This window comes from Vicugna pacos, chromosome 2 (assembly GCF_048564905.1).
Source record: "Vicugna pacos chromosome 2, VicPac4, whole genome shotgun sequence".
Taxonomy (NCBI): domain Eukaryota; kingdom Metazoa; phylum Chordata; class Mammalia; order Artiodactyla; family Camelidae; genus Vicugna; species Vicugna pacos.
The window spans coordinates 116,758,597-116,784,757 of record NC_132988.1 but is presented as its reverse complement, the minus strand read 5'-3'; the positions used below and the strand labels follow the sequence as shown (position 1 = coordinate 116,784,757).

Below are 26,161 nucleotides of genomic sequence, written 5' to 3'. Positions count from 1 at the left end.
CAAACTGGAAACAGCAAATGTCTCTCAACAGAATAATGGACAATCGAGCGTGGTATTTTCGTACAGCAGAACACCAGACAGTAACAGGAAGGAATGAACTACGTTACACACCACGATATGACTGAGTCTCAAAAGCATGTTGCCTGAAAGAAGCCAGGCACAGCTTTCCGTTCATATGAAATTCTAGAATAAGCCAAACTAAACTATGGTGATAGAGAAAAGAACAGTGGTTTCCTGGAAGGTACTGATGGAGATTGACAAGGGAGGTGCATAAAGAAATCTGGGGGTGAGAGCAATGTTCTGTATCTTGATAAGAGTGTGGGCTACATGGGTACCTTTGTCAAAACTAATTAAACTTATTAAGGCATCAAAATCCAACAGTACACTTAAGATGTGTGCACACTGCTTCAGAAAAAGAAAAGAACGAAGCCATCCCGTACAAAGACACGCTCTTGTGACCACTGTTTACTCTCCGTGGCGTGGTGATTCGCAGGCCAGGGGATCTTGCACAGAGGGATGGAGGTGAGCTCTGTGGCACTTGTGTTTTGCAGCTAATAAGTAGAACATCTTCTGCATTTCTCTGAGGAGACAGTCATCATCGATGATGCAACAAACGCTGACATGTCACAGAGTTCCGCAGGGCGAGACGGATGGAAACATACCAGCTGAGACCCCCGCCCTGAACTCAGGAGACCGAGTGGAATGAGGTCTTCTAATCATCTGGGGTGACTGCCCAGTGAGAAGCAAAGCCAAGTGTGAGATATGCCCTGATGGTACATACGAAACAGATGAGCCCGTGTTGATCCAAGTGGGTCCAGTGAGACGGGTCTCCTTCCTCACTGCCTTGGTGAGCATCAATTCACATCAGTAAACATTTTCTGAGCCCCTAGTTGTGTTGACACTGCCCTTCAGGAGCTCACTGTCCAGTAGAACAGGGCTCCACCAACCAGGTTAATAAAGTGCTAGAACAGAGGTGTGGGCAGGAGACCACCAGCTCCTTAGGGCTGGTGGGGAGCGGCCAGGGAGGGCTTCAGAGTGGGGCTGACATTTGTGCTAAGTCTTCACAAGGGTGTAACTCGATGGCTTTGCTCTGATTATTAAAGTAATAGAGGTTCGTTGTGGAAAAAAATTAGAAAATAGAAGAGCACTGAGTATTAAGTGAACCCCAACCTAGACCCAATCATTCAGAGATGAGCTCTGTAACCGTTACGACTGTGTCTTTCCCGCCAGAGCTTCCCATGCTAAGTCCTCTCCAGGCATCTTCCACGAAGGTGGGATCTTGCTATTCATGTTGTTTTATAGGACGTTTTCTTTAATACTTAACCATGTATCCTTGCCAGCTCTTCCTGCATGTATGAGTCCACGTAGCCATTTTTAATACCATAAGTTGGGTTCTACATTTAACCGACCTTCTCCTGGATCGTTCACAATTGTGTTAAGTCGTTTACAATTGTTTTAAGTGTTTAACCAGGTCTTAGAGAGGGAGGAGCTTCCACGAAGATGGGGGAGGGAGAAAGGAAGAGATGACTGCAGCCACGAAGCTCAGGGAAGGAGCATGAAGAATTTGGGGGATGCGAGCAATGCTGTGAGGCTGGGGCACAGGCTGTGTGCAGAGCCAAGACAGCAGAGGGGAATATGGTCAGACCGAAAGGGTCTTTTCCGCCAGTCGAGGGATTTGCACCTGAGCCCCAAAGTCTTGGGGAGCAAATTAAAAGCCTGAATCAACAGAGTGACACCAACAGATCTGTGTTTGTGAAAGGCCACTCCTTCCTGAGCATTTTGTTGCCTTGTGTGTTCACATCTTGGGTATCTACTCCTCCCGGTTCAGGAAGCACCTCCCACCCAAGACTACAGGGGCTGAATGCAAGCCAGAGGTGGCAGGTGAGCCCCTTCGCCAGCTCTGTTCCCTGCGGACACCTCGGCCTTGAGGAGCTCTCCTCTGAGGTGCGGCGCAGGCTAGTCCTCCTCTCAGGTCTGAGCCCCGGCTTCTGGATGGCTTGCTTGGCTTAGGGACACATTGCAGGTTTGGGCGTATGTGGTTTTGACCGACATGCTCTAGTTTAGGGGTCAAGAGCTGCCAGTAAGAAGTCTACTGACATGAAGAGAGTCTGGGGCACCGAGGAGAAGTGGGGTGAACTCTCTCCACTCCAAGGATGTGAACATTCTGGATAAAAGACAACCAAACGATCTAAATCATCTACCCAAGCCCAAGTGGGGAAAGGAGATGGGGGTCGGGCCCAAGTTAAGCAGGAGAAGAGGGAAGTGAGTGCTCCACGGATGCAGACTGAAATGATTGGCAGACAAATGAAGGCGTGAACCGAGGCAGCTCTGGCCCCCGGGTGCCCAGCGCGGGGCCTGACACACAGCGGCCGCTTAGTGCTTGTTCGAGAAGAAGACGATCCTCATTTTCCATGAGCAGCACCATTTGTCGGCAAAAGAGAGAGGACACGAAGTTCTCCGGCTGCTCCTGCCCGCCAGCCCCAGGCAGGCTGCAGGGTAGCTCCTCATCTGAGCCAAAACCAGACTCATCCTGGCTCTGAGAGAGTCCAGCTAATTAGGCTCTTGTCTGCCAACAGACAGCGAGGACGATCGCGGCGTGGAAATCGTTAGCGGCGAAGAGGAGAGGGCGGGAGCGGGGAGGCGGGGCGGCAGCAATTTGTTAGAGACAGTGAAACCGAGCGAGCGGCTATGCCTCCCGCTAAATTACCATGTGTGCTAAGTGTACGTGCACCAGTAATTGTTGGCTGCTGCTCATTTACATTTGATTATTATATTTGCGGTTTTTTAATTGCATTTGAATATGTCGGCCCCTGACACTGTCAAGACCATCACAGCTGTCAGCAATCCTCGGCGCTTTTTCTGCTCATAAAATGCAGATCTGCTGCCCAGGTCTTCGTCTTATCCAGATAATGACGGCGGTAGCCATGACAAGAACTATTCTGATGACTCCTGTTCCCAGCATCCACTATGTTCTGGAGGCTGTTCTAGGTGCAGAATTTTAAGTTGGATAAAACTGGGTTTCATTCCTGGTTCTTTTCTTTACTACTGTGTGATTTCAGGCAAGTTTCTTAACCTCTCTGATCCCCAGTTTTATCCTGTGTAAACATGCCTGCTTTGCACGAACTGCTGTGAAAGCTGACGACGACGGGTTAAGGAGCCTGGTGCGCGGCAGGGGCTGTGTCCGTGACGACTGTTATTACTCTCGTTTACCAGAAAATCTCCTCTGTCCCCACTGCGATCTTTGCCACAGGCCTCATCACTGCTCACCTGGACTGAAGCAATGACTCCCCTAACGGGTCTGTCTGCCTCCAACCTCTCTCCTCCAGCTGCTCCGCACACATGCAAATCTGACTGCACGTCTTGTCCATGTTCACAGACTGCAGGTGGCTCTTTGAAGCCCGCAGGACAAGTAAGTTCCAAGCCTCATAAAAAGACACACAGAGTCTTCATGTAAAGGGTCAGGCTACAGTGACGGAAGCTGTGGCCCATCACCTAGACCCCTGAGCAAGACTGCAGGCTCATTCTTCAGCGGCCGGCAGAGCTGAGGGTGGACAGCCCGCAGACATCAGCTGCTTGTAAAATTACCCCAGCTTAAGAGAGCTGCCTTGGCCAAGGTCACCCGCCTCTTCCTGGGCAGCCCACAGCCACTGCCTGGCCAACCTGGGGGGCGAAACTCCTGGCCCTGTCACCTCAACTCAGGATAACTCTGAAGAGCTGGCCAGCTTCAAAATGCCCCCGGGGCTGTCTGAGGCTTCCCTGAGACTCCCCAGGACCAGCCCTGCCTCCTCCCTTCTGCTCCCTTCTCCAGGTGCTGGTCCCCAGGGCACTCCCTAATGAGGCGCTCCCTACTCACCACTCCCCCAGCTTGCTAATTTCCACTTCCTGCTTCCCAAGAAACCAACCTGCAACCCAGGCAACCTCTCTAGATCGGGCCCCCACCTCTCTCACATGTCTCACATATGCCAGATGTCCTTCCTCCCTCTAGGTCATCCACTGACCCAGCTCCCTGTTCCTACTCTCACTTCTCTCCCTTTCTAGAAGGTCCTTTTGAACTTGGCAGCCTAGAGAGCTCCTACTCCTTTAGCAGGTGCAGAGTGAACGGCACCTCCTCCAGGAAGCCTCTCCTGATTGTCTGGGGCAGAATTCAGGTGTGGGTCCTCTGGGTCCCGAGAGGCCTGTCAGTCTCTGTATGTGCAGCTTGCACTGTATTCTAATCACCTGTTTGGTCTCTGCTCCCCACCAGCTGTGCTCCTTCAGGCCACATCTGGAGCCTCTCAGTGCCCCTTCAGGCCATATCAGGGCTCAGCCAGGATCTGGTATATGGCAGGAGCTTAGCAAATTTCTGTTTAATGTATGGAAATCCCACCATGCCCAGGACTGGGCACTAGCAGACATTGGTAGGGGTGTTGTTAATAGCATTGTTGTCCTTTGAGAGGAGCTGTTTCAGGAGAGGGCCCAGAGCTCAGCTTACACATGGAAAGTCTGACACGGGGAGGCAGGGTGCAGGTCCTGTAGCCCTGTTGGGATATGGAAGCTAATAAAATAAACACACACCAGCAGTATTTACTGAGACCTAAGTGTGTGCTGGGCACTGTTCAAATTACATTAATACATTCAACCAGGTGATTCTCTCAAAACCTACAAGCTACAATGATTCTCCCAATGCACTATGAAGAAACAGGCTGAGAAAGGGTCCATAACCTGCCCAAGGTCACATAGCTGGCGAGCGGCAGACTGGGACGTGAGCCCAGCACTGCACGGTCTGCACTTTTAACCCCAAGGCTGAGTCACTTCTCAATAACATCTTCATTTTTGTTTCTGTTCCCTGACTTGACCATCACAACACTAATACTGACTTTATTAAGTACTGACTCTGCTCCGCCACTGCTCTCAGTGCTCCCTATGAACCGACTCACCCAGTGCTCTCCACGAGCCCAGCAGTGGGCACAGAGATGTGAAGCGACTGAGCAGAGGCACACAGTCAATACAGAGGACCGGGGATCTGGACTCAGGAAATCTCACCCCACGACCCACACTCTTTCCTACTGTAGTGTTAAAATGAGATGGGAGCCATTGAAGGATTCTGAGCTAAGAGTGACAGAGTAAGCGGTCAAAGTGTCCCCCTGGCTGCTGTGTTGAGAAGAGACCGCAGGGGGCCAAGGATGGGAGAAGGAGATCACTGAGGGAAAAGATGGTGGTGGTCAGAGGAGAGTGAAGAGGAGCTGAAGGTGAAGTGAAGAGGAGCTGAAGGGTTCCGGGCAGAAGTCTGCATTCATTCACTCACCCATTCCTTCGTTCACCCACCCATTCATTCATTCACCCATTCATTCATTTACTCACCCATTCATTCATTCAGTCACTCATTCATTCCCTCATTCACTCACTCACTCATTCATTCATTCACTCATTCCTGGAGTGCCTCCTTTGCATCTTTCATAGAGGCAGCTCCATCCTCCCCTGTGTGAGACCCCAAGCAAGATGGCAAGAATCCTGGGTTTGAGGCAGGCACAACCCCCACCTTCAAGGAGCTCAGCACCTCACCAAGAAAGGAGAGCAAACACAAGACTGCACAGCGCATTCTGAAAGACAAGGTGGGGCTTATCTCAGAGGAGCCCATCCGCTGTGTGCCCAAGCCGAGCTCAGCTCACGCAAGGCTGCTGGAACCCAACGAGAGAGCCAGTCACTCAGGGGACAGGATGTCTGCCCTGGACCTCAAAGTTAGAAAAGTAGTGAAAGGAGGCTCAGACAGACGGAGAGAGCGGCGTAAACATACACTTGGCTATCGTTCAGATAACAGTGGTGCTCAAAGTCTGTGCTGAAGGACACAGCTGTGTTACTTCATGGGGAAGCAGCAAAGGGCTGGGAAGGCTCGGCCTGGGAAGGGAGGGCCTCTGACGGATGCTCGCCTTGAGCCTGCTCTTCCAGGTGCCGTCTCCTCCCGGCTCTGTGCTCCGCCCCCTTAGAAAACCCCAGGTCCTCCTCCTGGGAGTGCAGCCTTGGACACCCTGTCAATACGTCTACACCCTGTCTGTAACAAGGCGTTCCGTCCATTAAACTCCACACGCGCTTTGAAAGAGAGCCTCTGGCTTAAAAGACATGCAGTTTGTAAGTTCCAAGTGTGGTCCCAGGAACGGCACGTCCTGCCTCTGGGTTCAGTGTCTGCATCTGTAGCAGATGGGAAGACCTGATGAGATCAACTCTAGAGCTCAGAGTCCACGGTTTCCTTCTAGTTTCAGAGTAACAACCAACCAAAGCAGCCACTTACAGGCAGTATAGCCTGGGATTTGCGACATCCTTGCACACTTTATGTTCCCTGTATGTTATACTTCAGTGCCCCATGAGGGGCAAACTGCCCGGACACGTGAGAGCATATGTTCACCACAGACAGGAGTATTCCTAGCAGCCTTGTTAATAATGGCCCCAAATTATAAGCAACCCCACTGTCCATCAGCAGCAGAATGATTAAGCAAACTACAGTATATTCAAATAGCAGAATGGTACACAGCAGTGGTACACTTCTGAGTGCACACAGCACAGCAACTTCTGAGATACAACAGAAGAATGTCAAAGGCCTTGTTAAATAAAAGAAGCCAAACATAAGAGTATTTATTCCATTATTCCATTCATATAAAGTAAAAAGAGACCACACAATCCTCTAGGGACAGAGACTGGAAGAGCAGTAACCCCTTAGTGGGGCACCGACCAGGAAGGAAGGAGCATGAGAGAGTCTTCCAGGGCACTGACAATGTCCCATATCTTGATCTGGGTGGCTGTCCCTAAGGTATATACACATATAAAAATCTGTTTACCTGTACAGTTAAGATTTATGCACTTTTCTATATGTATGTTACACTTCAATTTAAAAATAAATTTAAAAAAATCTTATGAGGTCAGTTATTAATTAAGGGAAGGAGAAAGTCAGATGACTGTGATGGTGTCAAAATAACATAAGGACTTTGCTGATGCAAGACATTCATCTCGACCTTTAGACACCAAACCCCATTAGCTTTCTACATACACTGACAACTGATATGTGGGTAACAGACCTGCCCTGCTCTAATCCTGAACAGGCATCTTGATCTCAGAGAACTTGCCTTCATCTTCCTCAGGGCACTTATCTCAGTTTAAAATAACATGCTGTTGCACTGAGTATTTGATTAATGTCAGTCCACCCCACTGGGCTGTGAAACCCGGAGTGGTGTCTGAGTTTACTCACTGTGGAATCACCAACATTTAGCTAAGTGCCGACTGTGCAGAAGATAAATACTTTTGAAGTGAATGATGGCAACTGGTAATAAACTAGGAATTTTCTATATGGAATGTTTATTGATGCTTGAGGATAACTCAAAAGAAAAACCAAGATCATCACACCCACGTCATCTGATAAGCATTTACCTTTGTTTTTTGTAATCTTCTAAAAAATGAGCAAAATTTCACAAACTGCATCAAAGAACATGACACACATGAAGTTCGAAGGTAAGACCTAACTGAGGATTACATTTTGGTTACAGTTAAATTAAGCTAGATCTTAATAACAAAATGTTAACTAGAAAATCCCCAGATGTTTGGAAATTTAAAAATACACTTCTCAAAAACTAATGAGTCAAAGCAAAAATTACCATGGAAATTGGAAAATAATTAGAACTGGATGATAATGAAAATATGCTGTATTAAAATTTGTGTGATTCAGATAAAGCCATGCTTTGAAGAAAATTGTAGCTTTAAGTGCATTGTGAGAAAGAAAAAATAATGCTGGAAATTAATGATGCATGTATACATCTAAAGAACTTAGAAAAAAATTTTAAATTGCAAACTAGGAAGTGATTTTTAAAAAGTGCATAATCAACGAAACAGAAACAAGTGTACAATACAGAAAACCAGTAAAGCAAAAGTTACTTCTTGGAAACCTCTAATAAAGTTAATAAACCCCTGGTAACGCTGATGAATAAAATAAGGAAAGACACAAAGTCAGGAGCAGAGAGGCATCATTACAGATCCTAGAGATAACCCAGTTATAAGAGGTACGGTACACTGATTTATGACAACAAATTTGAAAATTTAGATGAAGTTAAAAACTCTAGACGGGCCTGGCTTACTACATCTGGCACATGTAGAAACAGAAAACCTGAGTGATCCTATAGCTGTGAAATAAATTACAGGCGTGTGCCAGGTTCTGGGGATTCTGGATGAATATGCCACCACCCTTGCCCCAACACTCAATCTCAACCATATGTCCAGCTGGAGCACCAGGCGTGGGTTTATGTAGGCTTTCTTCAGGCAGAGGTGGAGGGGTGCTCCCTCTAGGCAGAGAAAAACAACGTAAGTCTACCCAGGAAGCCACAAGGCAAGTGGATGAACCCTGTGCTCCTGGAGCTGGAGGCACCAGGGGCTTTCCAGGAGGCAGCACTGCAAAGGGATGTTAAGGCCAAATTTTGTAGCCAGAGTGAAGAGTCTAATTGTTCCGGTAGGTGTTCCGGAGCTTCTGGTGATGTATAAACGTGGAAAAGACGAGGAAAGGGCAAAAGACAATTGACACAGATGTTTCTAAACCAATGCTAGAAGGAAGAGAAGAAAAAGGAAACAGGATTCCTGGCCGCAGACCAGGTGTTTTCATATATGCTGGCTGATCGGTTTCATTCCGTCAGGAGGACGTCTGTGATGCACACCACCGTCTTCAGAGGAGACAAGTGATGCTTAGAGAGGTTAACAGAGAAGTGACAAGGGCCGCCTGTTGAGTGAGCAGCAGAGCCGGGACCAAGCAAATGTTTATGTGGCTGTAAGTCCTGTGCCGGTTCCTTTACGCCACGGGCAATAAGACACTTTGAAACAGATGGATTCAGTAACAGTCCCATTTGTTTACACTTCCCTCTCCCTACGCCCTGAGGAAGTCCCCTACAAGGACTCCCAGACCTGTGACTCACACTGGCCAAGGTGACATCAGCGAACACGAGGATGTGCGACGTGCAGCATGCCTGCGCTCCGGGGCTTACCCTCCTGCTGCTCTGAGAACCTGGCACCGCCCCGGGAGGGAGGCTGAACCTGCGGCGGATGATGGGAGACACAAGGGTCAGTCTCCCAGCCGACAGCCAGCCAACCCCAGGAACCAGAGCCACTTGGCTGATGGGTGACTGATGGCAAACACATGAGAGCCCAGTGGAAACCAGCAGAGAGACAGCTCAGTCGGCTCAGCCCCAAATTCTGACCCACCCCAAGAATCATGAGCTAAGTAAACGGTAGCTGTTTTAAGATGTCCAGTCAGGAGGGGTCTGTTCTGCCGCAAAAGTTAACGGTGACACACACAGGAGCTCTGCCGGCTGAACTGCCTAAGTGCATATAGATTTTGAGTCTTGGAAAATCCTCCCCTACAATTTGACATTCTGGATAAAATTTGACTTTGGAAGTTTTTCAGCAGTGTTTTGAGAAGCAATCTAGTTGTCTAAGCAGAAAGGGGTGAGCCCTGTCCTGGTGAGCTGAGAGAATTCTATCTTCCCAGCCCGGAGCTTGCTTTGCCTGCAGAACTGATGCCAGGTGGATCATGGACCGTGGACCGTGGACCGTGGACCATGGATCCTGAAGAGCCCTCGGGGCCTCTTGGGGAGAGAGGATGCTCTGACAGATGGGCAGTACCCCCATGCTCACTAAACCATGGTGAAGCTCTGCACGTCCCCCGCATAGAGCTGCTTCCAAGTCTAGGAGCGATTTGATTAACTTTTTATTTCCCAAGGAGTCTGAGACATCACAAAGGTTGATCAAGTCACCATACCCTGTGGTCTGTAGCCGGTCTCCCTCTGCAGCCCCAGGGCCTGGCACACAGTAGGTGCTCAATAATTGTGGGGTTTCATAGAAATCACTTCTGCTCTCTGAGCCTCTGTTCCCTTATATGGAAAAAAGGATAATAATAATGATTATAATAATAATAATGACGTTTATACCCCGAGAAGATTTTAAAGAGAAGTAAGTGAGGTCAGTGTGTGTGAAACAGCCCACATAAGGGTTATTTCCAAAGTGATGCGCACCAGCTGTTATTTTTAATATTTTAATAGGGAAGGGAGAGGGCACAGAGGGAGATAGACTTGGTTTCAAATGCTGTTTCTCTCACTTAATACCTGTGTGTCCTCAAGCAAGTCCCTTAAACTTTCCTTTCCTGTTTCTCCAAATAAAGCACGTGAAAGGCAATACCCAATGAGCAGAAGTGTCAGAGGGTTTAAAGACAATGTATACAAAAGGTGAGGGATAAATGTAAATGAAAACCTCACACCCATGAGGATGGCTCTGATCAAAAAGAAAAACAACAAAATACAGTGCTGGTGAGGAAGCGGAGAAGCCAGAACCCTGCGCGCTGTCGGCGGGAAAGTGAAACGGCGCGGCTGCCGCGGAGAGCAGCGCGGTGGTGCCGCAAAGCAGTAGAAACAGAAACACCCGGGACCCGGCAGTTCCAGTCCTGAGTAAACAGCTGGTATCCGTGGGGGGCTGGTAATGGTTCCAGACTCCCTTCCCAGATACCAAAACCCACGGATGCTCAAGTCTCATAAATAAAACATCACAGTATTTGCATTTAACCTACACAAATCCTCCTGCCTACCTTAAACCGCCTCTGAATTACCTCTAATACCTAATGCAATGTAAATGCTACGTAAATGATTGTAAATACAATGTAAATGCTACGTAGATAGTTCCTGGTGTGCGGCCAATTCAGGTTTGCTTTTTGGTACTTTCTGGAATTGTTTTTCACATATTCTTGATCTGTGTTTGGTTGAATCCAAGGCCCTGGACCCTGTGGATGCAGAAGGCTGACTATATGTCCAAAAGAATGGAAATCAGGGTCTTGAAGGGATGTTTGCACATCCATGTGCCCAGCAGCCTTAGTCACAATAGCCAAAGGTAGAGACAACCCAAGTGTCCGTCAAGGGGCCGATGGATAAATGAAATGTGATCTATATATGCAACCAAATATCATTCAGCCTTTAACATGAAGGAAATTTTGACACATGTTACAACACGAATGAACCTTAAGGACATTATGCCTGGTGAAATAAGCAACTCACAAAAACACAGCTGCTTTGAGTCCACTCATATGAGCTCCCTGGAGTCGTCAGATTCATAGAGACAGAAAGCAGCATGGTGGTTGCCCAGGGCTGGGGGCAGAAGGGAAGAAGGACTTAGTGTTTAATGGGGACAGAGTCTCATTCCCAGTGTCCAGTTGTCACCAGAGGAAAAGAGTCCTGGAGGCTGGCTGCACACCATTGTGAACAGGGACACTACTGGACTTTACACTTAAATATGACTGAGATGGTAAGTTTCATGTTATGTGGGGTTTTTTTTTACTTACCACAATGAAACAATCAAAAATCTAGACACAGTGCCTGGCTCACATAGGTGCTCTGAAGATGCTTATTAAAGAAAGAAAGGAAGGCAGGAAGGAAAAGAAAGAGGGAAGGAGAATAACTTATGATTCACTCATTAATCCACGTACTCAACAAACTTTTCTGAGTCTCAGCTTTGACTCTTATTAGCTGTGTGACCTTAAGAAAGTTAATCAACCCCTCTGGGACCCCTTCTGCACATCTGCTATGTTTAGGTGCCACTACCCAACGTCCAGGATTCTAATGAACGTAGAAGCCTTCTGTAAACCACAAATTCAGTAAGCGTCTTGCCCACAGCAGCAGCAGGGGGAGGCGTGGCAGCAGTAGTGGTTTTACACTACAAAATACTGGTATGAAAAGACACGGTATTTTTATATTCGTATATAAGAAAGCCTCTAAATGAAGCCATTGAAGAGTATTCCAGTGGTAACACTCATTACGTGAAAGGCTGTGTCTCTCCCATGACTAATTCAGCTGTGAGCTAAACGAAGCTGACCAACACAGTTCTGCAGCAGTGGTCCTATGTTTGGAAAGCAAAAAGAAAAACACGGCGAGGGTCTCTGTCTTACTTAGCAAAATAAGGACGATTTCCGTAAGATACACGAGGCTACACTGTGTCTCCAGGTCCCTTTCTCTGTAACCCGTGAGCTCCAGAAAAGCATCACAGCTGCCCTACTGACGAGCCTGAGCCTGAAAGCTTGGGGCATCTGCACACTTGAGCTCCTCAACATGGAGACTGGCACCCATTAGCGAGGGCTCAGATTTTGGAGACTCAACCACGTGAGTCTGAATTCCGGCCTCCCGCCCTGACTCACTGGCTGTGTGACACTGAACAAGGCTCTTCGTGTCATCTTCGGGCTCATTTTCTCACCTGTAACATGGGCTCGCTGGGACCTGCCTTTTCAGTGATAAGGCAGGTTGCATGTCCTGAGCACCCCCGCGACACTCCCCTGGAAATGCTAGGGAAAATAAACCCAGTCCCGTCTGAGGCTGCCAACAACACAGAGGGCGGAAAATAAGAAAGCCTGCCCTGGGCGCCTCTGCTGGGGCGTGTGCTTCAGTCGCCCGAAGCAGGGAAAGGGGGCACAGAGGAAAATCCCTCCTTGGCCAGGGCTCTAGTGGAGAGAAAAAAGGACTTCTAGCCACACACCTTCCCTCCTGCAGTTTCATCCCACCAGCACGATCATGGAACCCCATCCTCAACAGTCAACTTAAGAGTTGCCCCAAGTCGTTTGAACACCCTGGTGCCTGTCAGAAGAAAGGAAAAACATCTTTTGAAGGGATGAATGATAAAGAAAATTAGAATTGCAATTTACGTAAGTTTTTGTAGAAGGAAATAGTGAAATATGAGCGACCAACCCTCAAATCTTTTCATGAGACTGGTGTGATCCTGATACCAAAGCCCAGATAAGTGCAGGCTTATTTACAGTTAACACAAAGCTCCTGAAACAGACATCAAAAACAGCAGTGTATAGAAAAATAACACATCAGGAACAAGTTGGGGCTTTCCTAGGTAAGCAAAGATTGTCTAATATTAAGAAAAATCCATCCATGTAATACACTACAGTAGTAGAACAAAAAAGAAATAATTATGATATAGGTTTTTTTTCATACCATACTTTTTTTGTTTTATTCTTTTAAATTGAAGTATAGTTGCTGTATATATTATATAAGTTACAGGTGTACCATAGCACGAGTCACAATTTTTAAAGGTGATACTCTGTTTATAAGCACGATAAACCATTGGCTATACTCCCCATGCTGTACAATATACTCTTGGAGCTTATTTTATACCTAATAGTTTGTGCCTCTAATGCCCCTACCCCTACGTTGCCCCTCCCTGCTTCCCTCTCCCCACTGGTAACCACTAGTTTGTTCTCTGTATCTCTGAGTCTGCTTCTTTTTTGTTATATTCATAATTATATAGTTTTAATAGACGTAGGAAAAAATTTGTAAGATTCCACATTCATTCATAACAATAACAAACTATACACTAGGAAGTCATCCAACAAACAACGTTGTCTGAAAACCTACAGCAAACATATTAAAAACATTCCCTTTAGGATCAGGATGAAGACATTGTACTGAAGACCCCAGCCAAGGCAGTGACATGAGAAAGAAAAATGAAAACTATAAAGACTGTTAAAGACGAGAAGATCCGTCCTTACTTGCAGATGATATGACTGCTTAACTAGAAGAATCCAAGAGAATCCGATACAAACTACAAGAATATCTCTGCATATCAGATCCATAAGCAGAGTGCACTGCATTTACCACCAGCAACGAACAATTAGAATGCATGATTTTTAAAAGATACAAAATAAGTTTCCTTGGAATAAATTCCACAACTGATGTACAATTGTTCATGGACAAAATCACAGCGCTTCGACGACAGGCATTACACAAGACCTAAATAGGCAGAGAGAAGCACCATGTTCCCAGATTCAATACCATAAAAATGTCAGCTCTCCTAAAATTAATCTATAAATTCAATGTGTTTCCCGTCAGAGTGCAATAGTTTTAATAGACCTTGACAACTTACACAAAGCCTGTAGGTATGAACAAAGAGTAAAGATATCTAAGATAAATTTTGAAGATGAACAGGATGCAAAGACTTACCAACCAGAACCTAAAACTTACTATAAAGTTATAATTAAAGACATACTATATTGGTAGAGGGCTAAACAAAGAGATGAGACCAGAGAAACAGACTGGAGAGCTCAGAAACAGACCCAATGGAAACATGACAAATGACAGAGGTGGCATCAGTGAAGAAAGATGCAAAAAATTACAACTACAAATGAGAAGACTGAGAAATCTGACTATGTTAAAACTAAAACTTCTCTGTGTCAAAACTCATTGTTAAAAAGTAAAAAGATATGCCACAGACTTGAAAAATTTATTTCCAATGTATCTGACTGATAAAATATTAATATCCAGGTTATATAAAGAACTCCATGTGTTAATAAAAAAAAAAGCAATGGGCAACTATATATATGGCAACTATAAACATACCAAAAAAAGTCAAGGACATCCTCTTTCAGGTGGGGTATGGAAGGTCACGAGAGACTTCTCTCAACCCAATGATCAAGAATAATCCATGAAATTTTCTGCAATTTATCTTTTAATAAGGTTAATATGTTAAAATATATGATAAGTATTAAAAAGATGGACTGCTTACTTACTAGAGATAAAATCACAAGGCAGGAATTCATTTGATTATTGGGTCCAAGAAATGTTATATAATAGCTCAGCAAAATGTCTCCACTTCACTTTTCTCTCTTTCTTGATGGATATAGTTACAAACTCGCCTCTCTTGACCTCATTATTTGTACACCTCAATAGAGTGTCATTCCCACAAATTACAACACAATTTCAGACTTGACTCATTCTGCAAATAAATAGCGTAAGAGAATTTACAATGAAAATAGAAGTTGACAGTCTTGTTAACCAGCCTCCCACTCAAGGCAGAAATCCACTGGCAGAAAGTCATCCAGCCCAGAGTTATACCCTCTAGACACAGACTCACTCCCAGCCCAGGGAAACCACTCCTGACCTGGGCTGAGGTGCCTGCAAGAAGATTCTTTCTTAACCTGAGACGAAAGATGCTCCTGATAGCAGAATGCCATCATTGTGTTTAGTTATTTATTCATTTATAGCCTTACTTCCTCACTTCCTGATTCACCCACATATTCAAAAACATTTACTGAGAACCTAGGCTCAAGTCACCGCTTCAGTCACGAAAGTAAGTCCCGGTCCCTGGCTCCAGCGCACTTCGAGTCCAGGGGGTTAGAGAGAAGTAGACAAACAAATTCCTTTGTATCTGCTAAGGGCTGTGATGGAGAGAAGCACCCATCAAGAGGGGAGCACAACTGAAGCATCTGGGACAGCTGGGGTGTCAGGGTAGGCGAGCTCCCACGAGGAAGTGAAGACTGGGCAGGAGGTGACCTTGCGGAGACGGGGTGTCCAGGCGCAGGGAACAGCTGAGATACAAGTATGGAGGTGTGATGGAGAACGGTGCATCTGTAACAGACCATGCTGTTCATATTGCTGGGACCAGATGTGCAGTTGGGGGATGAAGTTGGAGGGAAAAAAAGAGACTTTCAACCTCAGTCAGAAAAAAAGTAAAATCTGCTTTTTATTTAATATAGTCAAAAGAATATTTAACGTGACAGTTAACACTCATCTTCTTATCTTACTTTTGAGTCTTTTTACAGCACCTGCCTCACCCCCTCTGGACATCCGAGAATGGGCGCCGCCTGCAGGCTCAGCCCTGCCTGGCGCCTGAGTGGACAGGAAGCCCTGCACATGCGCAGCAGCTCCATCTGGAGTGCCCCCACATCAGCCTCACTCTCCAGACCGCCCACCTTCAGCACGCTTAGCGGGACGCAGAGCCTGGTACTTCACTCTGGCCACACCTCCCCACGGGGGCTGGATCCTGTTACCCATAACCATCCCCCCACCCCCAGGCTACAAGCCCAGTGCTGCCGGGCTGGAAAGATGTGATAACTGCCTTCCTGCCCCCATTTCTGTCGGTCACTTGACATCCGTCCCCTGGTAACCCTGCTTATTAACCCCAACCCACTCCAATCCGTTGTTCACCCAGTAGCAGAGAAATCCTTCTAAAAGAAAATGTGAAATCTCCTTGCTAGTTAAAACCTTTCACTGGCTGCCCGGAATAAAATCCAGACAGCTGCCCCTGCTTGCCTCTCTCATCGCTGCCTCTATCTCCCTGTATCAGCGCTCAGCTCCAGTAGCACCCGCCCTTCGCTGTGCTGTCATGTTGCGTCTGCCACCTGCTGCTCTTGCAGCTTGGCATGCATCCCCATCCCCAAATGCCTCCTCTGATTAATCCCTACCGCTCATCTTCAAGATTTAGGATAAACATCATCTACACCGAAATCTCTCCAAAAGCACTAAGCAGTTCCTTCCCTATGTTCCACAGTATCTTTTTCATTCTCTATCATAGCACTCAGTTTACTGCTTTGTAGTGATCTCTGCATCCATATTCCCCTCTAGGCTCTGAACTCTTGAGATCAGAGATGCTGGCATACGTTTATCTGCGCCCCTTGGTGCTGGCACAATCCCTGGCGTACATTTGATGCTGAGGCCACAATTGTTGAGTGGATGAATGAATGAATGACTGGTCATGGCCCACCTTCCAGATGCTACCTTTTCCACTTGCCTAAATCATGCTTGAATCTGTGCCATCCAGTGGGCACTCACCAGGCACCACCAGTACCATGCTACACTTGGGTCCACTTCCCCAACCCCATCTCACCCAGGCCTGCTTTCTGCTCCTCACACTGGTCTACGAGGCTGCCCTGCCCACAGATCAGGTGTTCTGGTCATCTCCATCCCATTATCACAGTATCCTGACTCACCTTGGTCCTCTCTTACTCAAAGAGAGGCTTAGATTTCTTGGACATAATTTGTAGCCCCTCGTCACCCTTTACTCTCCTCTCAGTGCAGTGCGCTGACACGAGGCTCCCTAGAGTTGACCCCATTACCACCATGATGGTCGTACAGAGCAGAACCCTGTAGGATAGTCACTGACCTTGGTCTATCTGCCACTCCCCCACCTCCTTCCCAGGAGGACCGATGCCTCCTCCTCTGTGCACAGACGCTGTGATAGGGAAGAACAAGCCTGACTCCGTGTTAGAGCTCTCTTTTGGCTCTAACCCTGTGCGCTGTTTCCCACGCTTAGTTTTGCACCTTTTATGAAAGAATGCTGGCTATAGCTTGAAACTTCAGGATAGTCCATTCGCAAGATTCTGACTTTTAAGGGTATAACACTTTCCCATTCATATAATGATAAAAAGTTGCAGAACAGAAAACAACATTTGTCTTGTTGGAGGCTTACAGGGACACCATGACCTGACCTACGTGGACAGCTGCAAGCATAAAGGATTCCAACAGCAAGAAGTTTGCAACAACAAACCATACCCTCTCCCCTTTTTACTATAAAAGGAACCTGAATTCTGACTTGGGGAAAATGGTTCTCCAGTACATTAGTCTGCCATCTTCTTGGTCTGCTGGCTTTCTGAATAAAGTCGCTATTCCTTGCCCCAAAACGTCGTCTCCCAACTTATTGGCCTGTCGTGCGATGAGCAGAACGAGTCTGGACTCAAAAGCAATATGAACCCTCACGATGCCTCCTGCAAACACCAAATGCAAATGTATGCTGCCTTGTCTGTATCCACTCCTAGACCAGTCTCTTTAATTCAATATTCAGCCAACAAACCTTGTTGAATGCTCCCCACCACCATGGTAGGCAAGAACCGCATGTAATTCCCTCTTCTTTCTCCATAAGCTTGCCCAGTGTCTGGCACAAGCTGGTATCAGAACATATTTATTCATTGAATGAGTGGATAACCACTTACACACAATGATGGTGGGTGCCAATTATTTGGTCAAATTAAACGTTTTATGAACTATTGCCAAGTCAGGTCTTCCCACTATTTTCTGAGTAATTAATTGTTTGATTCTAAATGCTGAACTTTCTATTTATCAGAATAAATTTCAAATTGCCAGGTTTGAACCCAGGATGTAAGCCAAAACAGATAAAAGGAAATCGAGATTTTTTGCCACCCACAGTTTGAACAATCCCTTTAAAAAGGATGTCACTTAAAACGTTTGTAAGAGGTGCAATGACGGCACCCCAGAAGACGTGTCCACCTGGAATCCGAAAGTGTGAACTCAGGTGGAAAGAAGAGTCTTTGCAAATGCAGTTCAGTTAAAGATCTCACAGTAAGAGCATCCTGAATCAGGGTGGGCTCAGAATCCAACGAAGCATCCTCATGAGAGACAGAAAAGGAGAGAGAGACAGCGAGAGGACCACGTAGGAGGGAGGCAAAGACTGCAGGGATGCAGCCACAAGCCCAGGAATGCCTGGGGCCACCAGAAGATGGAAGAAGCAAGGAGGGATCCTCCCTCTAGAGCCTTCAGAGGGAGCACAGCCCTGCAGACGCCTTGACTTGGGACTTCTGTCCCCAGTCCAGAACTGTGAGAGAACGCATTTCTGCTTTTTTTTTTTTTAAATAGAAGTACGGTTGGTTTACAATGTTGTGTTAATTTCTGGTGTACAGCATAGTCTTGTTTTAATTCTTATTTTTTGTTTTTGTCATTTTATTTTAGGGTAGGAAATTCAGTTTGTCTATTTATTTATTTATTTAAACATTTTTTTATTGAGTTATAGTCATTTTACAATGTTGTGTCAAATTCCAGTGTAGAGCACAATTTTTCAGTTGCTTATTATATTTTAATGGAGGTACTGGGGATTGAACCGAGGACCTGGTGTGTCCTAAGCATGTGCTTTACCACTGAGGTATACCCTCCCCTCTGGTGCACAGCACAGTGATTCAGTTATACACATATATTCCTTTTCATACTCTTTTTCATTATAGGCTATTACATGGTATTGAATATAGTTCCCCGTGCTATGCAGTGGGGCTTTGTTGTTTATATATTTTATACATAGTAGTTAGTGTCTGCAAAGCCTGAACTCACAATGCATCCCACCACTCTGTTGCTTTAAGATAACCAGTTTCTGGTACTTTGTCACAGTGGCCAAAGGGAACAAATCAACTTTTAATACCTCCTTTTCTGTTTTTGTCAAAGAATCACACAATCATAGACTGTGAGCTTAAGACAAACTTGTATATATTTTTTAACATTTTTTATTGATTTCTAATAATTTTACAATGTTGTGTCAAATTCCAGTGTAGAGCACAATTTTTCAGTTATACATGAACATATATATATTCATTGTCACATTTTTTTTCTGTGAGCTAACATAAGATCTTGTATATATTTCCCTGTGCTATACAGTATAATCTTGTTTATCTATTCTACATTTTGAAATCCCGTCTATCCCTTCCCACCCCCCGCCCCCTTGGCAACCACAAGTTTGTATTCTATGTTTATGAGTCTGTTTCTGTTTTGTATTTATGCTTTGTTTGTTTTGTTGGTTTTTGTTTTTTTTTAATTCCATGTATGAGCGATCTCATATGGTATTTTTCTTTCTCTTTCTGGCTTACTTCACTTAGAATGACATTCTCCAGGAGCATCCATGTTGCTGCAAATGGCATTATGTTGTCGGTTTTTATGGCTGAATAGTATTCCATTGTGTAAATATACCACATCTTCTTTATCCAATCATTTGTTGATGGACACAACCTTGTATATTTTTAAACTCGCTTATTTTCAAATAAAAAAACTAAGATGTAGAAAAAGGAATTTTTTTTGGAGGCAGGGGAAGGCCTCTACCTCTGATTTGGACCCAGGTATTCTCATTCTCTTTCCATCTTCTCATCCAAGTCAATGTTGAATATTAGTGAGAGAGGACAAAGGAAAGAGTCCAGTGGTCCTTCACCAGAAAGCCCACTTTAAATTTCCAATGTCATCAAACACAATCTCTCTCCTGGCAGTGGAGACGTCTAAGGCAGACTTCACCTTGACACGCTCCTCTCTGGGGGAAAGGGCGAGTGTGGCAATGACGTGTCCTTGGGTGATGACATGCTGCTACCTGCTTCTCCCCTTGGTCACACACCATCCATCTTGTGGTCCACTCTTGGTAAGGCTCACATTCCTTTCCAGCTCGTATTTCTTTTTTCTTTTTAGTAAGTCCTTTCCCTCATCCTAGATTTGTTGTCTTAATATTTCTGTTAAGTCCTTGGAGAAACCATCTGCACGCTCTTCATTCCCCAACAATTCAATCCAGCTGGGCCCACAGACCTCACTGAAGACGCCAGATTCTTTCTTATGATTAATCTTCCGAGTGGGAAAAACTCTTCACAATCATGGATGAAATGGAAGCAGGACATTAATAACTGACATCTGCAGATGTTTCCCTTGTTCGCACAGTATTTTCACATCCAGTTCCTCATGTGATGCTCCCAGTGGTCCCCCCAGCAGCAGCCTCGGGCAGGTGGAGAAAGGGAGGTGCACCCTGGCGGTCTGATGCCACAGTTCCTGTGACAGGAACGGTCTGGCCGCCCAGCATAGTTGCCTTTCCGCCTTTGGCTAGATGCTCACGCAGAGGAGCAGTCTCCCCTCCCAACAGGACTGTCTACCGCCGTGTCCCACCCCGGGCAGAGCAGCAGGGAGCCTGCATGACAGCCAGGCTAGCTAGTCAGATGGCCCCATCCCCCTGGTCACAGGGTGTGGCTCAGGCACCTGACCACAACACCCTTTGAGGGGCTGCAGAGTTGAGACTTCACTCAGTCCCGATGACTCCTGGAGGTTCTGGACAATCCTTTCTCTCCTTCTCAGTCACGTATTCCAGCTCTCCTACAAATCTAGTTCATCGGAGAGCTTCCTACGCAGCGCAATCAGTAACAAGTGTGTGAGGAGGAGACGGCGCTGGTATAGATGCTTTGGCAAACGGTTGGACAGTATCTATTCAAATGACACGCGAGCATTCCACCTATGCGCTGTGACCCCGCAATTCCACATCCACGTTTACACCCAGCAGAAGTGTGCATGTGTTGAAACCAAAAGCCCTGTAGCAGAATGGCCATAGCACCACTGTTTTTTATAGCCCCAAATGAGAAGTAACTCAAAAGCCCAGCAGCAGCAGAATGAACTAAGAAAGGTGGTGAACTCACACAAGGACTCCGGCTCCATCTGGGGTACGTTTAATCTGCATCTCATACTTACTGTTTGATTGCGTTTATACAAACACAAATGCAGCCAAAGCCAATCTACGTTGTTCCAAGTTGGGATAGTGGCTACGTTGGGGGATAAAGACTGAAGGGGACCTTGGGGGTGCCAATACATTCTGATTCTTGTTCTGGGTGCTGGTTCATGTGCACTTTTCTGTCTGCATTTAATTGTTCTAAAAGCTAAATGATTGTAAAGAAAGAACAAAGGCTCTCCATCCAGGAAAAGAGGAGACTTGGAGGGGAGGCACAACTGTGGATCTTTACTGTAGATAGTGTCAGGGAGCAGAAGGCGTGGAGTCCAGAGGACGGAACCTGGAACAAGGCGAGAATGACCAGGAGTGTCCAGGTGCTCTTTTGGATAATTAGAACTTCCCCTTGAAGCTTCACCTCTGGAAGATGGTCAAAAGGCCCAAACTTCCAGTTACGAAGTCAGTCAGTCCTGGGGATGGAACACGTACAGTGGTGGCTACAGCACATAATACTGTATTGTAGATTTAAAAGTTAAGGTAGTAGATCTTGAAAATCCTCATCACCAGAAAGGAAAATGGTAACTCTGTGTGCTAATGGACGTCAACTACGCTTACTGTGATCATCATTGCACAATATATAAAAACATCAAATCTTTATGTTGTAAATCTGAAACTAATATAATGTTACGTTTCTGTTGTATCTCAATAAAAGAGGCCACATGTGGCTTTATCATGGAGAGGGAAGGGGAGTATGGTAGAAGGTAAAAGTGGAGATGTGAGCAGGGACTGAACTGTCTGTAGCTTCATGGGTCATGTTAAGGATTTTATGCTATCTTCTAAGAGTAGTGAGAAGCCCCTGGATGACGTTAACCCAGAGAATGATGTCAGAAGGACTGCCTTTAACACATTTAACCATGATAGCAGTGGGGGAAATGAACAGAAGAGGGGGTTAAGCATGGGTACCACAAAAATCACTTAGTGGGGATGCTGTGGATCGATGTTCAGTTGACAGAGAATGAGAACGTGGACACAGGTGATGGTAGTGGATGTGGAGAGAAGTGGAATGACCAGAGGTATGTTTTCTAGTAGAACAACAGGACTTAGTAACAGATTGGATGTGATGGGTAAAGGATATGGAAAAGACGTGAAGGACCAGTGAGGGCAGGTCACGACCTGCCTAGCCATCACTGCATCCCTGACCTGCAGCGCAGTCCCTGATACACTGCTAACACACAACAGGTGTGTGTCGAGTGAATGAACAGGCGTGCCAGTGGGCGAGCTGCTGTCCTCTTACAGACCTGGGAAACACCGCAGAAGACAGATTTAGAGGTTAACACCATGAATCCAGTGTTAGATGTAGCGAGTTTGAAACGCGTCTCACTCACGAAGAAAGAACTGTAGGCCCTGCAGCTCCGAAGATCAGGTCTGCCCTGGGGAGCCTCGTGTGGGCACTGGCGGCAGCAGAGGAAGAGAGGAAAGGTGTTAGAATGAGAGCGAGGAGGGCCCAGAAACCCAGCCGTGAGGGACACTAGCACTGAAACCTCAGGCAGAATCTGCCTCCAGTCTCCAGCACATTTTTCTGAGAGTGAATTATCGTGTCATGCTGGCTACCTCAAAAACTTTACACGGAAGACTATTTTTGTGTTATTAATGAGCATTTATTGAAAATCTTCCTTTTCTCAGATAACCTCTTAGGTGCTGAGGTACAAACCTAAGGCATATTCTTTGCCTCTGAAGAGCTTAGTGATTTAACCGGCCATGTGATTACGTCCTGAATTGCTCTACACCCTACGATAGCCAAGAGGAAGTAGCCAGGATGAAGCATTTTCTGCCGTTATCGTAAGGAGTGCTCTGGGCTTAGCTATAGAAAAATGAATTTTATTTCCAAGGAGGACAGGAGAACTTTCCTAGTACAAGCCAGCCTGGGAGGCAGTGCTGTCCAACACAGCACAGCTGACTGCCAGGAAGAGTCCAGACACTCCCACAAACTGCCCCCACCGTCACCCCACCCCGTCCCGGTTCTCCCGGCACCTAATTCCGCCCCGTCCCCTCCTGCACGTCCCCTGGTGGCAGATGCTCAACCCCGTCCCGGTTCTCCTGGCACCTAATTCCGCCCCGTCGCCTCCTGCAGGTCCCCTGGTGGCAGATGCTCAACCCCGTCCCGGTTCTCCCGGCACCTAATTCCGCCCCGTCCCCTCCTGCAGGTCCCCTGGTGGCAGATGCTCAACCCCGTCCCGGTTCTCCCGGCACCTAATTCCGCCCCGTCCCCTCCTGCACGTCCCCTGGTGGCAGATGCTCAACCCCGTCCCGGTTCTCCTGGCACCTAATTCCGCCCCGTCCCCTCCTGCAGGTCCCCTGGTGGCAGATGCTCAACCCCGTCCCGGTTCTCCTGGCACCTAATTCCGCCCCGTCCCCTCCTGCAGGTCCCCTGGTGGCAGATGCTCAACCCCGTCCCGGTTCTCCTGGCACCTAATTCCGCCCCGTCCCCTCCTGCACGTCCCCTGGTGGCAGATGCTCAACCCCGTCCCGGTTCTCCTGACACCTAATTCCACCCCGTCCCCTCCTGCAGGTCCCCTGGCAGCAGACGCTCAGTTTCCCTTGTTTGTTGAACAGCTGGTCAGTGACAAGGACAGGACTCCAGCCCAAGTCTGCCTGCCAGGTAGCCCACCTTCCTTCCTCTGCGTCCCACCCCTCTTTCCTCACTTCTGCAGACTCACTCTAGGGAGGAGGAAGTTATACCCAGGACCTGCTGTTGTCAGCCTTGTTAAGAATGTGAAGTGCTGTTGGGTTCAAAGGTTCCAACTGAAGATTCTATTTTCAGCCAAATGAGACTGGAGTAGACTGTTCTCAACAGACTCTCTTCCTCAATGACAAATACTTTATCCCATAAAAATAACAAGTTGTGTTATAATTTGGATTTGGTAAATTATGATGCCAACTTGTCCAATGTAGGCAAATTTCTGACATATCTGACATATCTTAAATTGTCTTCACAGGGACGAGATCTTGGATAAAGTTGCTGGGTTGAGTTTGACATGCAATCTGGGATGAATAATCTAAAGAAGGAAGACAAGGTTCTTCCTGTAGACACATGTTCAAAATTCTTCCTAGCCTCTGAATGGTCCAAAAAAAAAAAACACACCACGTACAGTGTGGTAGGAAAACCTTTCCAAGGAGAGGGGAAGCCTTGAGAAGAACAGCAGTGACCTACAGAGCACGTCCCCCCACCTGCACTGTGCGAAGCACTTGCCGCATCCCACCCTGGTCCACCTTCCCCGTAACACTGAGAGGGACACGCACTGTCGTTCCCTTTCTGAAGAAAGGAAACCGAGGCACAGGGAGATTAGGTAACTGACCCCAGGTCACACAGCCAGTAAAGGATGGAGCTGAGATTCCGAACCAAGTATGGAGGGGAGCAGGGGGGACCTCAGTGGTAGAGCGCATGCTTGGCAGGCACAAGGTCCTGAATTCAATCCCCAGCACCTCCATTAAAAAAATCAAGTATTCAGGTCCACCAGGCTGTGCCACCCAGCAACCACCGGGTGCTAGGCACTGTACACAGCACTTCGCACAACAACCTTGTGCGGCAGACAGCAAAGAACCTGCTCTGTACATGAGGAATCTAGAGTTTATGCGGATGGAGCTTCTTGCCCAAAGCAACCCACTAGTAAAGGATGGAGCAAGTCTACTTCATCTCCAAATCCACACGTGACAGGGACACACCTCCATCCTTTTCTGGCCCATCTCAAGCAACCACGTGAAATTGTGCACACGGCATCCAGTTACTATTTGATGAATGAATGAGTGAGTGAGTGAGTGCATGAATGAACACTCACCACCCTTACGATGGGCTTCGTCTCCTCATGTCTCTGTTCTCTCTCTCTCTGCTCTTTCGTCCCAGCACAAAGTTCTGCTAATCCTTCCCCTGGAAACAGATATCCCCTCTGGTCCCTACATCCTCATGGGGCTATTTTTTTAAACTTCTTTTTTTTAGGGGGGAGGCAATTAGGTTTATTTATTTGTTTATTTAATGGAAGTGCTGGGGATTGAACCCAGGACCTTGTGCACGCTAAGCATGCACTCTACCACTGAGCTACACCCTCCCCCAGCTTATGGGGCTGTGAATCCCCACTGATTCCTCTTTGATTCTTCACAGCCAGGTTGCTTTAAATATATGTTTACAAGTGTTTCTTCTCCTTCCTCCCTGACTATCAGTCTTGAGCCCTTTGTAATCTGGTTTCTCTTTTCCACCCACAACCAGTCCTTTGGGGACTACCCTTTCTAAGGTCACATCCAGTCGTTCATTTGATCAGTCAATATTTATTCAGTGTCTACTGTATGTGAGGCACAGCAGCCAGAGCACGGAAGAAGTCGTTTATGAGCTGTTCGCCTCCTGGAGCCCAGGGAGGCACAATTAAAACAAGTAGTTACAAGTGTGATAAGGAACAGGGCAGAAGGGCAGAAGTTCCTCGGGAGAGTCACAGCGGAGTTTCTCACTCCTGGTGGGTCCTCACTCTGGGAGGTGACCTTCCCCACTGCCGCACAACCCGACAGGGAAGCCTGGAGGACCCGGGACGCTGTACCTACCTTAGCAGGCTTGCCTGATTATCTCCTGCTGTCTTGCATCTGTCTCCAGAAGTTTCCATGGAGCGTTCCATAGACTCTGCCATAGACTCAGGTCTGCTGGCAGTTTCCCACCCATCACTATGACAACCACTCTTTTTTTTTTTAAGATGTTTCTCTATTTTAAAAAAAAGTATTAAAGTGTAGTTGATTTACAATGTTAGTTCCAGGTGCACAGCAAAGTGACTCAGTTATACACATACATACATACATGTATTTTTTCTTTTCAGATTCTTTTCTGCTGTATGTTATTACAAGAAATTGACTACTTTCCTGTGCTCTATAGTAGGCCCTTGTTGTTTACCTATTTTCTATCTAGTAATGCATGTCTGTTCACCTCCAATCCCTAATTTATCCTTCCCTGTCCTTTCCCCTTTGGTAACCATAGTTTGTTTCCCTTGCCGGTGAGTCTGTTTTTGGTTTGTAAATAGCATTTGTATCATTTTTTCAGATTCCACATATAAGTGATATCATATGATATTTGCCTTTCTCTGACTTACTTCTTGTGATAACCACTCTTTCTCAATTTCCTCTACCTCTC

General features: G+C 46.6%; 1 protein-coding gene and 1 long non-coding RNA gene across 6 annotated transcripts in view; one reads left to right on the top strand and one right to left on the bottom strand.

Moving 5' to 3' along the window:
* Nucleotides 1–26,161, bottom strand: part of STK32B (serine/threonine kinase 32B) — a 310,710-nt gene that overhangs the window by 153,360 nt on the left and 131,189 nt on the right. The window lies entirely within an intron of this gene.
* Nucleotides 642–16,065, top strand: LOC140700626 (uncharacterized). Its single transcript, XR_012079087.1, has 2 exons — nt 642–847; nt 15,570–16,065. It is a non-coding gene; the product is annotated as an uncharacterized lncRNA (long non-coding RNA).